Below are 17,940 nucleotides of genomic sequence, written 5' to 3' on the forward strand. Positions count from 1 at the left end.
GAGGGATAAAAATGTAATTTCAATGATCTATCTTGGAATTTGCTGCAGGTGATTTAATATCATAGCTGAAAACAAATTGATTTTACTTGGTAAATAACTTTAAAATATATTCAAGGATCTTCCTGTTTGGCTATTCACAGATAATATGCATAATACAGCTTCAAGCATTTTAAGAATGCCAAATAAAAACATACATATTGAAAAGATACATATAATAAATTAAATATAATAGGAAAATAGAGAATACCTATTATTTTAATTCTAAGTTATATTTATGTTGTTTGTACAAAAGTTACATACTCATACGCACAGGAGTGTATTGACATAATAGTCCCTCTCTGGATTTCCCCAGGAAAGTAATCTCATTCAGTACCCACTGGTATTTCTAAAATTTTTGTCATTATTACATTTAAAAAAAATATATCTATATACTGCTTATATGTCGACTTTCATCCAAGTAAAAAAGTGAAATTATTTAATTAAATTTCCACTTCCTTCACAGTTTATAAAGGCAGAGAATTGTTTCCTCTCTAATTCTTCTAGGCCATCCTCACATCTCAAATCTGACCCAAAATAAAGCATTTGACAGCATCATTACAAATGCTGGTCACTTCTCACCACCTAGTTATACATACAATTTGATCTTAGTCAATGCTAAAGAACACCTTTATTCTTGGTATTAGATAAATCCGTCAAGTTTTTCCATTTTGACATTTTCAGAGGTTTCCATGCTACATGGTGAGAGCTTATGATTTTAACAAATGGTTCCTTGCATCAGTAAGTTAAAATTTTCCTTTATTCTTTATTCCTGAAACATTTTTGTCTTTTGTTAAGATTTTTTTTATGTTTGCAATATTTCATGTTTGTGTATGGAAATTAATCTCTACAAAACATTTCTATCACCCTTTATATAATCATTTGCGTCATTTGATTCCAGGTGATTCACATATCTCTACATTTGTATGATTATTCAGTTTATAATCTAAATTTTTGCTCATTGTTTTGTGATGTTCTATGATTCACACTTATGTCTTATGACATAGAATTGCTATAAGCATATATTTAAGATGTTTACAACTCAAATGGAAAAAAACTCTGGGAAAGATGTGGTTGCTAAATAAATATAGGAATGGATATTATTACATGTTATAGTATTTCTGAAAATTTTTTTTTTGTGTGTATGACTTTAAATAGAGAATCATAGTCACTTAAATGAAAGATGAACAGACACTGAGTATGCATTGGGCAGAAAAGAGACAGTTTCAGGAAGATAAATATGAGAAGAATATAAGTTGGAAGAGATCTGTTTGGGACCAACTGTGTAGAGGAATATGAAGAGAATAATGAAGGTTAAAAAAAATGGGGAGATTTATGGACTCTGAAAATGCTCTTTTGCTGTTGCTATGACAGCATGTGAAATATTCAGTATGTGCATACCATTGCGATAAGGTAAACTGTTGTCCATAGAGAATGCAGGCTACTTCTTTAATCTTCAAGTAACTCGGTGTGTATGGACTACTTAACCCAGACAACATTTCAGAATTGGGCTGTTGACTGGCTTAAAGACTCATCTGGGAAGCAGTAGGAAAAGTTTCAGTTTGTTAATGTAACTAAATAGTGTATTTTCATTATTCATGTACATGCTAAAAGCCCATATTTTGTGTTTTTGTCAAAGGACAATGGGAAGTCATGTCAATCATTACAATGTTGGAGCAATGAAATAAATTTTATTCTTGAAAATCTTACATGACTTTTTTACATAAACAAGATTAAAATGAACAAGAATGTCTCAGGGGGGAGAAAATAGCAGACCATTGTATTGTAGTTTATATGAGAATGAGAGCCTTTTTAAAGGTGGAATGAATTTTGACAGGAAAATTTCCTATAAACATAAATGTGCTAGAGAATACATTAAAATATTGTCAGAAGTAGCTCCATAAACAAGACTGGAACAACAACGGCGGTATCAACAAACATGCTTGTATGCAAGGCAGAAAATGTCTTGGGGTTCCAACCCTGAATAAAGAACTACAGACAACTCATGGCTGCTGGGAAAAGTAGAATCAGCCACTCCCAGGACTGAGGTCCCTTACTGATTCTCCAGTACAGAGTGGTCAATCTTGAAACCGTAAACATATAGACAATAAAAGTACATTCAGAAGATTCTGTTTAAATATTTGTAAATACATATACATATATGTGAGCCTGTGACAGTAATCAAAGTAAAAGAGGCTACTGATTTTATATTGGGGACAGTAGAAGAGTGGAAGGGAATGAACCTAGTAAGGGTACTGTGGGGAGGAAGTGAAAGGAGAAAAGTGACATGATATTTTACTGCTCTCCTAGCTAAGAGTTTAGAATAATGTTAATTATTAAAATGAGACTGTAAATCCAGACAACAAATAGCATTGTACATACTTTTCAGCATGAAATAATGTATAAAAAATATTTGACCCCCAAAATATTTATTCTTAGTAGAATCTCAATTTTTCTTGCTTTGTCATACACAGAGCTTTTTTGGTCTTCTTACAGACACACTGCACATATTTTATTACAAATTATATGTCATATGTATACACAGAAATGATTGTGTAATTTTATACAATTACTAGGACCTATAACTTGCACTGGGAATATAAACTAAAGACCATATTTATTTATTTATTTACTTTTTGCTATATGTCAAGTACAAAACTCTGGACTAGTTCTCGCTTTTCCCTGTTCAGTGTTTGGAACATTTCTGTCACAGTAAGAAAATTCCGGTATACCTAATGCATTTATTTCCATGCTCTGGATATGGTATGCCTAATGCAATTTCTTTACTGTCAAACCACCAATCTTAGAAAATCAAATTGGATTCTGTATTTGTTGGCAAGTTTATATTTACATATTTTTGTCTTTGTCAAGTTTATACATAATCAAATACTTCTTTCAAAGTTTGCTATGTCTGTCATTTTTTTTTCTTTTTTATTTTATATGCTGGTGACTCTGTTACTCACTTAACATACCCAGAGTCAGGTCACCCAGACTTGATATGAGGGTTTATGCTCAGCTGTAGCTGTAACCATCTTGTTAAATAAGAAACACAGAGCCAAATACAGAGTTAAAAGCCAAGAGGTCAGAGCAATAGCTAAGAGCTAAAAACCTTACCCTTCACTGCCACTGCTGTCCTTCTCCTCAGCAAGAGACCTACTTCCTGTGTGTTTGTCCTTTTTATTGACTTTCTATTCTGCCTTCTCATTAGTTGTAAAACCAAACACATGACCTCCTCGTCACTGCCTGTCTGTATAGACCTCCAGGTCTTCCATGGTTGGTATTGAGATTAAAGGCATGTGTCTCCATGCTGGCTTTATCCTTGAATACACAGAGATCTGCCTGTCATGTGACTAGGATTAAGGGCATATGCTACCACTGCCAGACTTCTGCTATGGCTTGCTATTAGCTCTGACCCCCAGGCAACTTTATTTATTAATGTACAAATAAAGTCACATTTCAGTACAAATAAAATATCACCACTTATTTTGTGTTTCTATGCCATGTTCAATTTATATCACTCGGAGGTCTGCTCCTTTCTGAAGGGAAATGGAGGAGGAGGGGATCTGATGGAGAGGGGATGTGGGGGAGAAACTGGGAAGGAGAGAGCTGCAGTTGAGGTATATTGTATGAGAGAAGAATAAAAAGAAAAAAAGTAAAGAGGAAACCTCAAGGCAGTTGTAAACCCATATGAATAAATGTACCAAACACTGAAGAAAGAAAGAAAAGAAAAGAACATTCTGGGTACTTGAAGAAGAACTTACTAAATTAACCATGTAAAATGTCATGAAACTCCATCTCTCTATTTTCATAAGTATTATAAGTAAATTTAGACAGTGTACACTCATGTCCACCCACATTTGAATTAATACACATCTATCTATCTATCTATCATCTATCTATCTATCTATCTATCTATCTATCTATCTATCATTTGAGTTAATAAACACACACATATATATACATATATACATATATATATACACACATATATATATACATGCATGCATATATACCCCACGTACTTCAAATGAGTTGATTTAAAGACTGATGTCAATACAAAACACTTGGGGGAAATAGTGTGTCAACAATTTATAAGTTCTTACTTTACTCCCATGTGTATTATTAATTAGGATTTTTATGTCATATATTTAAGTGTCATACTGAAAAACAAAGCCACATATTTATGGAAAAGATGCTTATAATATATTCAAGATAATAAGTTCAAAATCTATTCTGTGTTAAAAAGTTTGAAAACAAGTGTCTCAGAAAGTAGCATGTGGAGCATTTTCTATTCTTTTAGTCTTCTTTATATTTTATAGAATATAAGGAGTACAAATTTTTTCTGAACACCTCATCTATATTTAAGACATTACGGCAATGTTCCTGTTTTCTTTCTCCTCACTTTGTTTTCCAATGTTACTGAGACACATGTTTTTTAATGAAATCATACTTTTCTTTGAATAAGTCCTGCATTATTGAATGTCAATGTAATCACTAGAAGGCCAACATGTTATATAACATATATATATATATATATATATATATATATATATATATATATATATATATATATTTACAGTGGAAATAATTTGAGAAATATATAGAAATATATACTTAAGATGATGGGTTGATTCTCAATATTTACTTGCAAATAAACTTAAATTTTAAAGCAAACACGGTTGACAAAAAAGTCAATGAAATCATTCCTAATAATATACTGCTATAATCATAGATCACTGCCTAGCCCAATCATCATCAATGAGTCTTTATCAAGCAACTGAAGGGAGCAGATGCAGAGACCCAGAGACAAATATTAGACAAAGCTAATCCTGAAGAAGAGGAGGAGGAAAGATTGTAGTAGCCAGAGGGCTCGAGGACAGCAGGAGAACACAGACCACAGAATCAACTAACCGGGGTTCATAGGGGCTCATAAAGACTGAGGCAACAACCATGAAGCCTGCATATAGTCCCTGGGAATATATGATATGGCTATGTAGTTTAATTTCCTAGTAGGATTCCTGAGAGTGGGAATGGGAATATGTCTGACTTAGAGAATATGTCTGAAACAGAGAATAAGAAATTAGTAATTTAGTATTGTTTTCAAGGGAATGGTCACAGGACACACCTTTCTTCAGGCAAGTTCTGTATCTTGAGGTTTCCATTATCTCTCAATAACACTATGGACTATAGAAGTTTTTAATATGTGGGACATGGGGTCACTTCTGAAACAAACTTGAAATCTTTGTTCCTATCCTGCAAAGACAATTTTGTATGGCTTACAGTATAAAATGTGTTTGACCTTTCTTTAATGGTTTTCAAAGCCATCATAGCCCAGAACTGAGTTAAAATCCAAAGTCATTTTTGAAATTCAAGGCAAACTTATCAAACAAATAGTTACAGTAAAATTATAAAGAAATTTGTATCCTTATAAAGAAAATTGTACCCTTCCAATATAAAACAATACTACATAAGCAACGCTGATCCAAACTTGAAAATAGGTCCATAGAACAGATAGAGTCACCACCATAAGGTCCCCAAACATTAAAAGAAACATTGACAAATATCTGATACCTGAACCACATGCTAGCAGAATTTAAGTTCTAATGACCTTTCATAGACTTGGCCCTAACATCACAGTGTCTGTAACTGACATGCCAGTCTCTGAGTCTCATATCTCTTCTACCTTTTAATTTTTCTTGGTAAGTTTCCCAAATTTTTGGTATCTGTAAACTTATGTGCTTTCTTTTGAAATCTTGTTATAAGCCTAATGACTCACAAGCTAGAAAATTGTGCATGTTTGAAAATCTAGCATGGACCGTGCTGAGGTCTGATACCCACATGAAAGTATGGGAACCTGCATTTCGCAGCTGCAGTAAGTATCGTTTGAGTACCTTGATGACTGAATTGACTGAATTAGAAGATAATTCTAAGATATTTTTTTGACATATCTTCACATTCTAAGGCATCCAGAGCATCTCATTTAAAACAAATAACTTAAATATATGTTTATTTATATATTTGAGACAGAGCAGACCTGTACAGTCTTGCAAATTTCTGAGATGTTCTGGCAAGTATGATTTATAATGTCCTTATGCAATTCCATGACTTCTTTGTAATCTTGCTAGTTTTTGTTTGGTTGGTTTTTGTGTTGTTGTTTATTTGTGTTATTGTTTTTGTTTTGTTTTAGCTACTGTAATACTCTGAAAATTACTTACGCTTCTTTTTGGACAAATCAAAATTTACATGTCATCTTTCTGCTTCTTATTAATTTAATTTTGGCTAAAATAAGCCAGCAATGTCATTTTCACAGCCTAATGCTGTCTTTCCTTGATCCCCCTCCTTCCTGATTAGATCAACATCAAATTCAAAGCTGCATGGAGTCACATAGCACAAACCAAATGTGCCCATGTTCTTTGTCAGAATGGAATGTGAGTGTTGCTTCAAGCAGTTAGTTCACAATTAATCTATCATTTCTCTTTGTCACTTAATTAGCACTGCCTTCTTTCTGTATTTATATCAGCATTTGGACATATTTCGCTATCATTGGAATTTCCTGTTACATTTTACATACACAACCCCAAGCATTCTATAACTGATGCCCTCAGCATTTTCAATTCTGCCTGTAAATGAATTCCAAGGATCTTTAAGTTTTATCAACTATCACTAGTAACAATTCAATTTATTGATTGATACCAATGTTGTATGTTAGTCAGAATTCTGTTGTTATGACAAAAATGCCTGTGATAATCAATGTACATAGAGCAAAAGTGGATTTTGGCTCATAGATTTAGAGGATTCAACCCAAGAATTCTTGGTTTGGCTGTTTGAGCATGGGAGAGCACCATGCCTCGTGTCTGGTGCTACAAGCCACAGGAATATGAAGTAGAATTCAGCTGTATATGGTAAACCTATACCTGGAAGAATCAAGGAATTCTTCCAGAGGAACCCAAATCTCAAGGAGTATTTGGTGTATTTTTGGCTTTTAATATATCAGCTGTTTCCTATTATGAATTTCACATGTGCTCTCATACTAACAATGGATTTTTCTGAAATACCTCTCAAGCATCCTAGGCCAAAATGGCAGACAGAATAAGCTTTTCAGACCAACCACTGATCTGAATTAAGGTAAACACCCTTATGCCCGGTCCCGCGGGCCAGGTTATTTGATGAGACCCTAGGAGGCACCTCCTGAAAGATCAATGGGGGTGAGAGAGAAAGGAGACCAGGCGCATAAAGGAAGACAGAGTCAGTCTGAGTTGCGTCGAGGTCTCGTTTATTGACTGGGTATTGAGGCTTATAAGCAGGGCTTCAGGCAGGGAGGGGAAGCAGAGGAAGCATGGAGAGAAGAATGGAAAATTCCTAAGGGAGGGTGAGGTCACTTTGGTCCCAGGCCCCTGCAGCTGGCTGATTAGCAGGTACTCCAGGAAGTTGTACAGCCCGAGGTTAGAGGTTAGGCCAGGAACTTCCTGCCTTTGTAAGGTTTGATAAAGTAAGGACACTGCTGTCCGGAATCGGTCCCCAACACCCTTACAGAGACACCACCTGTTGCCTAGACCAAGGAGAAAGGCAGAAATTAGGTGCATAGCTTTGTTTCTTGTGCAAATGAAGCTCAGACCCTCCTTTTGCTCACAGCCCCAAAGGCATTCCAGAACAACTGACTTAGAACAAAAGGGTTCTTTGCATACCAGGTGCAGTGTAGCTATGAGGCAGGTTTTCCAGCTCCCAGCAGAGTTACCCTACCCTGCCAGTAATGGAGACATAGAAATAGAGACAGTTACATATTAGTGGTTTATAACCTCTTTTACCTAACCACCTGTAAGATTGTAGTTTGAGCACATTTATGATAGACTCATAACATTTCACCTAACCACTTATAAGAATATATTTTGAGCACATAAATTCCCTTTCTGATTTATTCCAGCTCTTATCTGACTCTACCTCCTTTATTCAGTTTCCTTTTGTTGCAAATGAAGCTGGCTATCATGGCTCTGATGGGTATCTTGAAAGCCTGGCTTTAGTATGGTAAGAGTTACAGCTGTGAGGAGATGGGCCTGTTCCTCAAAAGGTGGAGGAGAAAGAAGATGGATAGATAAATGGACGAAGAGAAAGATGAGGTCAAGATGGAAATAGCTTAGTTAGAACTAGAACTACGAGAAGACAGGAGGTGAAGGGACAGAGAAGAACTAAGCATGAGAACAGAATTGAGGCTATATAGATAGAATTTAATCTCAGAAGAATAAAGTAGGGAGAACTAGATTGGAGGATGAGAACTAGAAACACAAGATAGAAGATGAGGAAGAGCCACATGGGGAAGAACTAAGATGAAAGAATTAAGATCACACATAGAGGGAAAAGAGCTAACTAAGAGAGCAGAATTGAAGCAGTGTAAAGAGAGAAATGACTCAGAAAAATAAAGTGAATGAACTAAAGAGCTTTGTATACATAGATTCATTTATTATCTTCAAAGATTAGAATATTAGCTGGTTGTAGATTTCTTCCACAGATCTTGGGAGAGGGCTATCAAGGAGCTTGATCCCAATAACCTTTGTTAGTCTGGGACATCTAATTGAGTTTCTTCTAGTTTGCAGTTGTGAGGAACTAAAGATAGAGCAAGAGAAAGGAATTGTCATCCTAATAAGTCCTTCAGAGTCACACCTTTGGTGGTCTGGTACTTTTCACATTAAGATCTTACTCTTAAAGCTTTCACAGCTTTCCACAAGCATCATGGGTTTGACACAAAGTCTCTAGAACATAGGCAGTTTGGGATATTATACAAACTATGAGACTTGCTTTGTGTCTGAAATATGTTGATCAATTCCATCTTTCATTTTATTTTCAATTTTTAATAAATCTATTCATTTCACTTCCATGAATTGCAAACTGTTTCTTCAGTTCAGGATACTGGTCCATATATTTTCCTTTATTACCAGAAAAATTCCCAGAAAAATCTATCTTCTTCATAATATCTTTTTTAGCCCTAATATTGTCAAGTTAATACAGCCATGTACATGAAGTTACGTTTTAGTCTATTAATAGTTATGTTAAGTTTATTTGAAACAAATTATTTTTCTGAACTGTATTATATCTAGTTGGAAAAGAAATGCCTACAAGTGAGATTTTATTAAGGAAGCCCCTTTCTTTCCTTTTTTGTTGTTGTTGTTTTGTTTTTGATGTTGTTGTTGTTTTGAGAAAGGATTTCTCTGTGTAAGAGATCCACCTGCCTCTTCTTCCTGAGTGCTGGGATTAAAGGTGTATGCAACCAGACCTGGCTGGAAACACTTTCTAATGAATTTGAACGTATGAAGTTTATTTCTAAATCTGGAGTTCCAACAACATGAAAAATGTGCATAACCTGAAATTGCAATTAACAAAATTCCCTCCACAAGGTATTACTAGTTTAAGTTATACTATTCATATTTATTTTAGAAAGGCAGATATCTAATTCTATTGATCACTCATGGTATTGTACTATTATTTATTTTATGTTTATTTATGTATTATAAATATATGCTGATGCCTGAGGAGACAAGAAGAGAGTGTCAGATCCTTGGTAGTTCAAGTGAGAGGTGGTTTTGAGCCACATGATGTGAGTTCTAGGAACCAAATTGCATTCCTCTTTAAGAACAGAAATTGCTCTAAATCACTACGTGATCTCTCCTTGTCTTTCAAAGTGTCTTCTGCTGATAATAGCAAAATAATTGACATATCTAACTTTGTGCCTGTGTGTACTGTCTTGGTATCATTGATAGTTGAATCATAGATAATTATTTTCACTGGATATTTTAGACTGTGTAGTATAATACTTAGCAGTGCATTTATCTTTTAATGACTGAATGACTAAATCAAATATACTTCCAAATTTGATAGCAAGAGCCATATCTAGACAATTAATTAATCCTTAAGAAGCGAATTTCTCCTTAATAAAACCATTGTATTAAAAAGTAAACAAAGTTACTATAACTCAGAAAATTCCACATGCAATAAAATTCATTGGATTTGGGTTTTGTTTTTGTTTTTGTTTTTGTTTTAGAAAATTACTTTGTGTCAATTACTGTTGATACATGTTTGTGCATTTGGTTCCATCATGTGTAACTTTATGAAAACTCATTGAAATAGCTAATATTGTAACAATTTTGACATGAGCACAATGTGTAAAAGGTGAAGATGCATACTTACACTTAAGTTTACCAAACTTGTCACAGCATGTAAAGGATTGAAAATTAATTTAAGCAAATTTAGTTGAACCTGAACATTCATAATATTAGTGTAAAGAATAACTTGCTCCTATACCAAAGAGGAACCAGGAAGAGAGAGGCTAAGCAGAATGTAACCTTGCCTGAAAAAAATAATTCTCAAACATTGATGGAAAAATACATTAAACAATAATGAAGAAAATGAGAAAAAATTGAATATGTGCTTCTAAGGCAGGAAGTAAATCAGATAGATATATAAAAGTGTGTGTGTGTGTGTGTGTGTGTGTGTGTGTGTGTGTGTACTTTAGAAAGGAGATAAAGACAATGGAAACATCGCTACAGAAAAAAATAAATCACCACTCAAAATCCAATGTAGTAGGTTAGTTTTTTACACTTTATTACACGTGTATGTTTTAGAAATGATTTATTGAGAATATCTGGTTTGTATACTCATAGATTAGAATCAGTACAACAGACTATGGCAAGAGAGCACAAGACTGGATATATAACATTTACAAATATACCTAGCATTGACTTTTAAAGTATATGTTTCACTATGTGTCATGCAGTAATATTTTATTTAACTATGTTACTGATAAAAGGAAAATAAAATATGTTGCTCTGAACTGAAACTGGCAATAAATATTATTGCCTTGGTTACTCATGTTCACGTCGGACTGTATTGCAGGAATCATCAAAAGGTCATAAATGAAATATACAAGAACACTGACAGAGAAACAGAACATCACTTAGATAGGACCACAGTTTAGCTTCCCAGAAAACACAACAACAATATGCAGCCAGTCAAGTGGTGAAGGCAATATCAGGCTAGAGTGAAGCAAGTCTTAAAATGGTTACAAATGGTTGCACTACCCAAAAGGCATGTGCACAGTCATACACTATGTCAAGTGTACTTCAAATTGGGTTTAAAAGAAGGAATCAAGGTAAGTTCTGAATCAAGTGAGCCAGATGAAAACTCAGATCAGACTTCTCAGTCCAGCACACACATGGCACAATTGCCGAGGAGGATGACACACCTGGCAAAGAGGCGCTGTGTTTGCAGACGGACTTAAAAACAGTAGACGTTTTCTCCCTGCTCATTGCACTGCAGAGTACAATAGCTAAAATGAGAACTGTTTTCAAACACCATGTCATACATTTTTTGCCTCTAGATATTAATTTCAACACATGAATGTCTATCGTTGGTAATTATCATTATTTCGCCATGAAAATGCATGCCATTGCATTTCTGCAAGCAAAAGTGAATAGAAAGTAAGACAAAATATCAATAAAAATCATTGAAAATTTAATTAAAATTACATCTCCTCATGAGCTAAATACTATGTATGTATGCCTCATGTAGTGTTAATGGGGAGCTCAATTTGTTGGAATTGTATGAAAAGGAGAGGAGAGAAGAGGAGAAGAAAGGGAAATAGAAAAGAGAACATAAATCAGGAGTTCTATGGGTTTTAATATTTTGAGAGTACAGTAGATACACAATAACTATGGTGATTCAAGGTTTCCTGAAATTATACTCTTATCAACCATATAATATTATGAATAAATTAAATGCCTAATGAGCTTACACATAGAGTAAGCCTGGAAAAAAAGACTAGAAGAATACTATACACATGTCAACACTACTCAAGAAAATATAATTTACCATTACTATATGGTTTCGATATTTCATAAAATGTTAAACATATGTTCTAGTAAATACTTAAGAATATGCAGCAAAGATGCCCACATTTATTTTTGCTTTTAAACATTGCAAGAAAAGAATCATCTACATCCCCTCTCTAAACAAAATATATTAATGGAGATGGGGTCTGTACTTCCAATGGCTGCAGCTTTCTCTGTCCTCCAATTTTAAGCAAATCACTAAGACTCAGATATTTTGACATTTGCCAGGCTGGGTGTTGTTGATTTCCCACTGTCTAGAAGATAATTGTCTCAACTCAGTCCAGATGGAAGAGAGGGTGTTGTGTTAGAGTTCAGGCTTGGGAGGCTTCAGAGGTGCATTGTAACATCTCAGGTTTTCTTCTGCTGTTTGGTTCTTTCCATTACACTTCGCTTTCCTTGGATTAGAACGTTCTACTCCATGGAGTGAATGAGAACTCCATCATTTCAGTTGCTCACAGCTGTGGGCATTACACAGCTCTCAGCTCTCTCCACAAGCATATTATAAACATAATTTAAGGCTTAGAAATCAGGTAATAGACACATATATAATTTCACATCTGTATTTTTAAATCTTTTCTTACATTTTTCACAGATCTACTTTCACTAGATCAGAAGAATTTGTCAATATACTATCATGCTTTGAGAGAAACTGCAGTATTTTAAGACAAAAATGTTATATTGTATTTAGTTACTACATATTATTATTGTTATAAACAATAGCAATCATACAAATTTAGATTTTCATAATTACTACTCTCTAGGATAAATACCATGGAAGAAAATTATTCAGTTAATTTCTGTTTTAATACGTATTCTGTTTCTGTGATAAACACCAGAATCAAAATCAGTTTAGGGAAGAAAGAGATATTATTTCAGATTATACTTCCAGGTCACAAGTCTGAGTAGGAATTCCAGCAGGAGCTGAAGCAGAAGCCATGGTGAAATCTTGCTTACTGGCTCACTCACTCTTAGATAATCATTCAGTTTTCTTATACAGTTTGGGTTCACCTGTGTAGTGAAGATGCTGAATGGTGGACTGGGCCTTCCCTAATCAACCATCACTATGTAAATCTCCAACAGTCATGGCCACAGGCCAATCTAATTTGGGAAATTCCTCAATTGAGGTTCCCTCTTTCCAGGCGACTTATGTTCTATTTCTTTGACAATAAAACCTAACCAGCACAATTACTTTACTATTTTTAGAGAAATGTGTCTTATTTACCAAAAGATGATTTTCCAAATACATTTTCAAATGGGCTCTTACCTGAATGCAACAATCCTGCTCATTTTTTTTCAGCATGTGATTGCATTACATTTTTGAACCATTGTTAGATTAGACACAAACATATGACTTATTTGAACATACCAGGCATTTAAATGGCATATGGTACAAAGCTGTGTCTTCCAGAGCCACATGTGACTTACCTCATTCTACCTGTGTTGGTTAAGTGGTGTGAAAATGCTACAGTAAAATTCTGCCAGGCTGATGCTCCCCTAGGTCAGGTCACAACTAGCACAAGGCCTGATGAATCAGTTTTAAAGACATAGCTATTTGTGGACTGTATAGAACGCATGGTAGGTAAGTTATTTACTTCACAAGTGTAAGGACTTCAGTTTGATTCACAGAAACGAGGTGACTCCACCTCTGTAGTATGACTTGTAATCTCAGTGGTCTTCTGGCAAGAAAGGAGGTGATAGAAGAGAAGCCCTTCAAGCTAGTGATCATTCAGCTGGGTGTGCACAGGGTCAAAACTATAAACAGACCGTGTCCCAAACACAGTGGGGGGAAATTGATAACCAAGTTTGCCTTGATTCTTACAGTGTGAAATATGATTCTGAAAATTATTCTATAGCAGCTTTTATTAAGTTTTATTATAATGATAATATAATTAAAAAAACTGCCAGCACTTTTTTTTAAATATAAATATAACAGAGACAATTTATATTTGGCATTAGATCCAAAGTAGCCCTCAGAAAGTATGTATAAATTTTCAGTGAAGGATGATTTTCATTTGGAAGTGAAATAACTTTATGGAATTGCATGTCTCATCTACAAAATAGTTCATTTGTACTGGTTTTTTTTTTTGATAGAATGTAGAACTAAAGTGTTAACTCTTACCCACATTAGTTTACTACTTTGTAAATATGAGGTTAGTAATCCAAGGTTTATTTCGGGAAGCCAGTTTATAGCCTGACTTCTTTCCCTAAACCGCAAATCTCATGAACTGTGGAAATATTGAGATGTAAACTATTCTCATGGTTCTACCACAGTAAGGATGGTCCTGAGATATAACCCAGAAGCCAGAAGTAGAGCAGCTTGGATGTATGTGTCCCATTCAACACTGGACACTCCCTCTTTCCACCACTGACAACCTCCATGTGGTCAACACAGCTGCTGTGGACTCTTTGTGACAATGTCAGATATGCTCAATTCTGTCATGTATATAGCTCACACCTGTAATTCCAACACTAAGAAGGATGAGGCCAAAAGTTCTTTGTTGGTTAGAGACTGGTCTGGGGTATATAATACATGCTGGGACAGCCTCCTGGCTTACAGAGTAAGAATGTGCCTCAAACAAAACAAAACAAAACAACAACAACAACAACAAAAACACAACAGAAAAAATACATAGCATTCAAAACAGGACAATGTACCAAGATAAAGAAGGTAGCTTCAAGCTTTTGTGCGTTTTCTTAGACTGATTATGGAAACCCTATGTTAGCTTTTGTGTTGATAAACCAAAAAGCAACCTTTATATTTGCAAGACTCATTTGTTTTTAATATATGTTTTCGTATTTAATTCAAGGAAAATTTCATATATTCACACCTGAAAACTACTTTAAAATAAAATGTAGAACCTGTGTGGTAGCACAGGCCTGTAACCCTAATGCTTGGAAGAAGTGCCATTGCCTGCACAGCTTTGGGATTGACCTGGCTGAGAAAACAGGGTTTGAAGAAATGGCAGACACAATTGCAGAGAAGCTGGACTAAGTGCTCTGATGTGTTTCTCTATAGGTATAGATATCTCATATGTAATTATATATAGTATCAGAATATAGCTCTTCATTTTATCTGAGAAGAGAAATTCAGTCTGTAAAAGTCATCTGCCATGCTCACATATTATGGATTTTTGAAGATCTCTATATGCATTGTATACTTACATATCATCGCTGTATTTCTTAGTACAGACAGCTCTTCTGTACATGCCTGCATGCATACATATATTTGTAGTGAACTCTTTCCTCATGTGGTGGTTTCAATGATAAATATTCCACATAGGCTCATGCATCTGAACATTTTGTCCCCTGTTGATGGCACTCTTTTGGGGGTGTGATGGAGGCTTTAGAAAATGCAGCCTTGCTGGAAGAAGTAGATCACTGAGGATGTCTTAGGAGTTTTATAACTACGTTCTAATGCTCTGACCTCTGCTTTCTCTTTCTACTTCCTATGTATGGATAATAATGGGGTCAGCTAGCTTCCTGTTTGTGACATTACATTAGGTCTGCCACTAGCCACTAGGATGAACTCTATCCACTGAGAATATAAGTCAAAATCACCTTTTGTTTATCTGGAAGTTGCTTTGGGTAATAGTATTTTATCACGGCAACAGACAAATAACTAATACACCTAATTTTATACTTCCAAACACAGGCAAATAAATGTTTGCCTTGAAATATATAGTATGGTTGCTATCTTATGTGATTGTTTTCTATTTTTTTCTTTTGATATATGTTTTTGTGCATGTGCTTGCTCATGTATGTGGAAGTTGTCATCACACTTCACTTTTATTTGTGTAAGAGTAAAAGATCTGGGTTTTCATGTTTAGGAGGGACCCCTGCACTGACTAAGCTCCTGCCTCTCCAGCCCTATCATCTCATCTTTAGTTAATCTTCTTCATATAGTCTAGAGACAGTCATGAATATCATAGATTGATATTTTGTATTCAAGTGGACACTCTGTATATGGATATGTGAATTTTAATGTAAATATAGAGATAAGTTGCAGTAGTTATTTTTACAGTCAAGCAGCTTTATAAATATATGGTTATCTGAGATGAATGATTTTAGGAAACTTCCCATGAAAGATTCAGTGCTGTGCATTCTGGACTCCCATTGCAGCCTAGGTCAATAAAGACATCTGGTGATTAACGTCTGGCAGCCAGTCAATAGGCTATGACATGGGAAACAATTTGGTGTTCTGACTTCACTTTCCATTGAATCAATGTCAGGTAGTGATTAGTAGCCTGCGAGGAACTTGGCAAACCATGGAGATAGCTCCATGTTGGGGTTCATTTCCATCCATGCACACTCCGGTTTTAATATCTGTAGGAAAGTATATTGGCAGGAACTGCATTGATGTCATCATCCTGTCCCACTGTTCAATAAATAAAAGACTTCAACTGCCAGTGAAGATTGCATCTTTCAAGAGTCTCAAGTGGCTGCAAGTTTGAAAAAAAACCTGATTATGTCCTGTGAAGAATGCATAAATTCACAGGAGAGATCTTGAAAGTGATTAAAATATACTTTCTGAATTTGAAAAAAATCCCAATAAAAACATTTAAAATAATTAAATGTTTAGTAAATATTTATAGTTAATGGATTTGCTTCTAATTGTTTAAATATTATGTTTCTTTTTATACTATTATTATATCTATCTAATTATCAGAAGTTTAGTTTTTAAATAGAATATAACAGACAAACTTCACAAGAAATTAGAGTCAAGGCTTGTCTTTGCAAATTAATTTTTGACCTTGAACAAACTATTTTTTAGTTTCTATACTCATTTCTCAGTGGTAATTCTTAATTTTTAAAATCATTTACTCATATAAATATTTTTTGAAGTGATATTGCATGATCAGGTTAAAACATATTTCTTCAATAAATAATTATTATCTGTATACCTCTATTTCACACCCGCTACTCTGTTATGTTCTATTGATCCACGAAATGGGCTATTGTGTATTTTCCTCAGATGCCTCCAGCATAGATCAGTGGTCTATGAAGTGGAACATATTCTCTGCCAAGAAACTTTCAAAACTGTCTCCTGTGCTGCAGGTGTAGAATTTTAAACTCTCTATCTCTATTTTTATATACAGATTGACTCTTATATGCTCTATGTGTTTGATGATGGATTCTGATATACAATGTGCTGTGTGCCACACAAATAAGTGTTTTTTAATGTATGTAAAGAAGTACATAGTTGTTTTAGAACACAGTAGTACTGCATTTTTATGGTGATTACATAATTTAAATTTTATTTATTTTATTCATTTATATTTAACTAAGGTGCTAATCATGAAAAGGCTGAATATTTTATTAAGATAGTAATACATATAATTTTTTGAGCAGAATCTTACATGAGAAAGTAGCAGACTTGATGCCAGGTTGCTTTTCCTTATAGAAATATACAATGATAGTATCGCAAAAGTAAGGACCATCTTATTGAATTGACAGAATTATATGAAAAGTCTAGAACTATAAAATAAAATACAGATATTTTACTAAAAAACAGAATCCTATATAACCCCTATTAATCTTGATATGCCCAATAATGACAGTCTATAGTTACCATTATTAGCAAAACTCTCAAAATTGTACAAAAATTGCATCAGAACAACAAATGCTAAGATCACATTTAGCAACTTGGTCTGATTAGCCCCATATTTTGTGAGGAAGAATAAAAAAAAAAATCACTTCATGTTGAAAATACTCATGGATTTTTTCTGAACTTGATTACATGAATGTGAAATTCTAGGACGCCTGGCCATCAAAGTAGTATTCTTATTCATTATGTTAAATGATGTCATACATTTTAGCACTACTAGCATTTACCACTCATTAAAAATTGTTAGGATCACAGCAGAATAGTTAAATCAATTAATTGATTCTTAAGATATGAATCAAATCTTTTACATTTTCGTGTGTTTTTGTTTAAAAGCAAGCCTAGTACCCATCACAAAGAAAATCCTACCTCCCAGGGATTTTTTTGTGGGGGCATGCAAGGGAAAAAGAATATTTTACACAAAAT

The sequence above is a fragment of the Peromyscus eremicus genome, chromosome 6 (genome assembly GCF_949786415.1).
Source record: "Peromyscus eremicus chromosome 6, PerEre_H2_v1, whole genome shotgun sequence".
Taxonomy (NCBI): Eukaryota; Metazoa; Chordata; class Mammalia; order Rodentia; family Cricetidae; genus Peromyscus; species Peromyscus eremicus.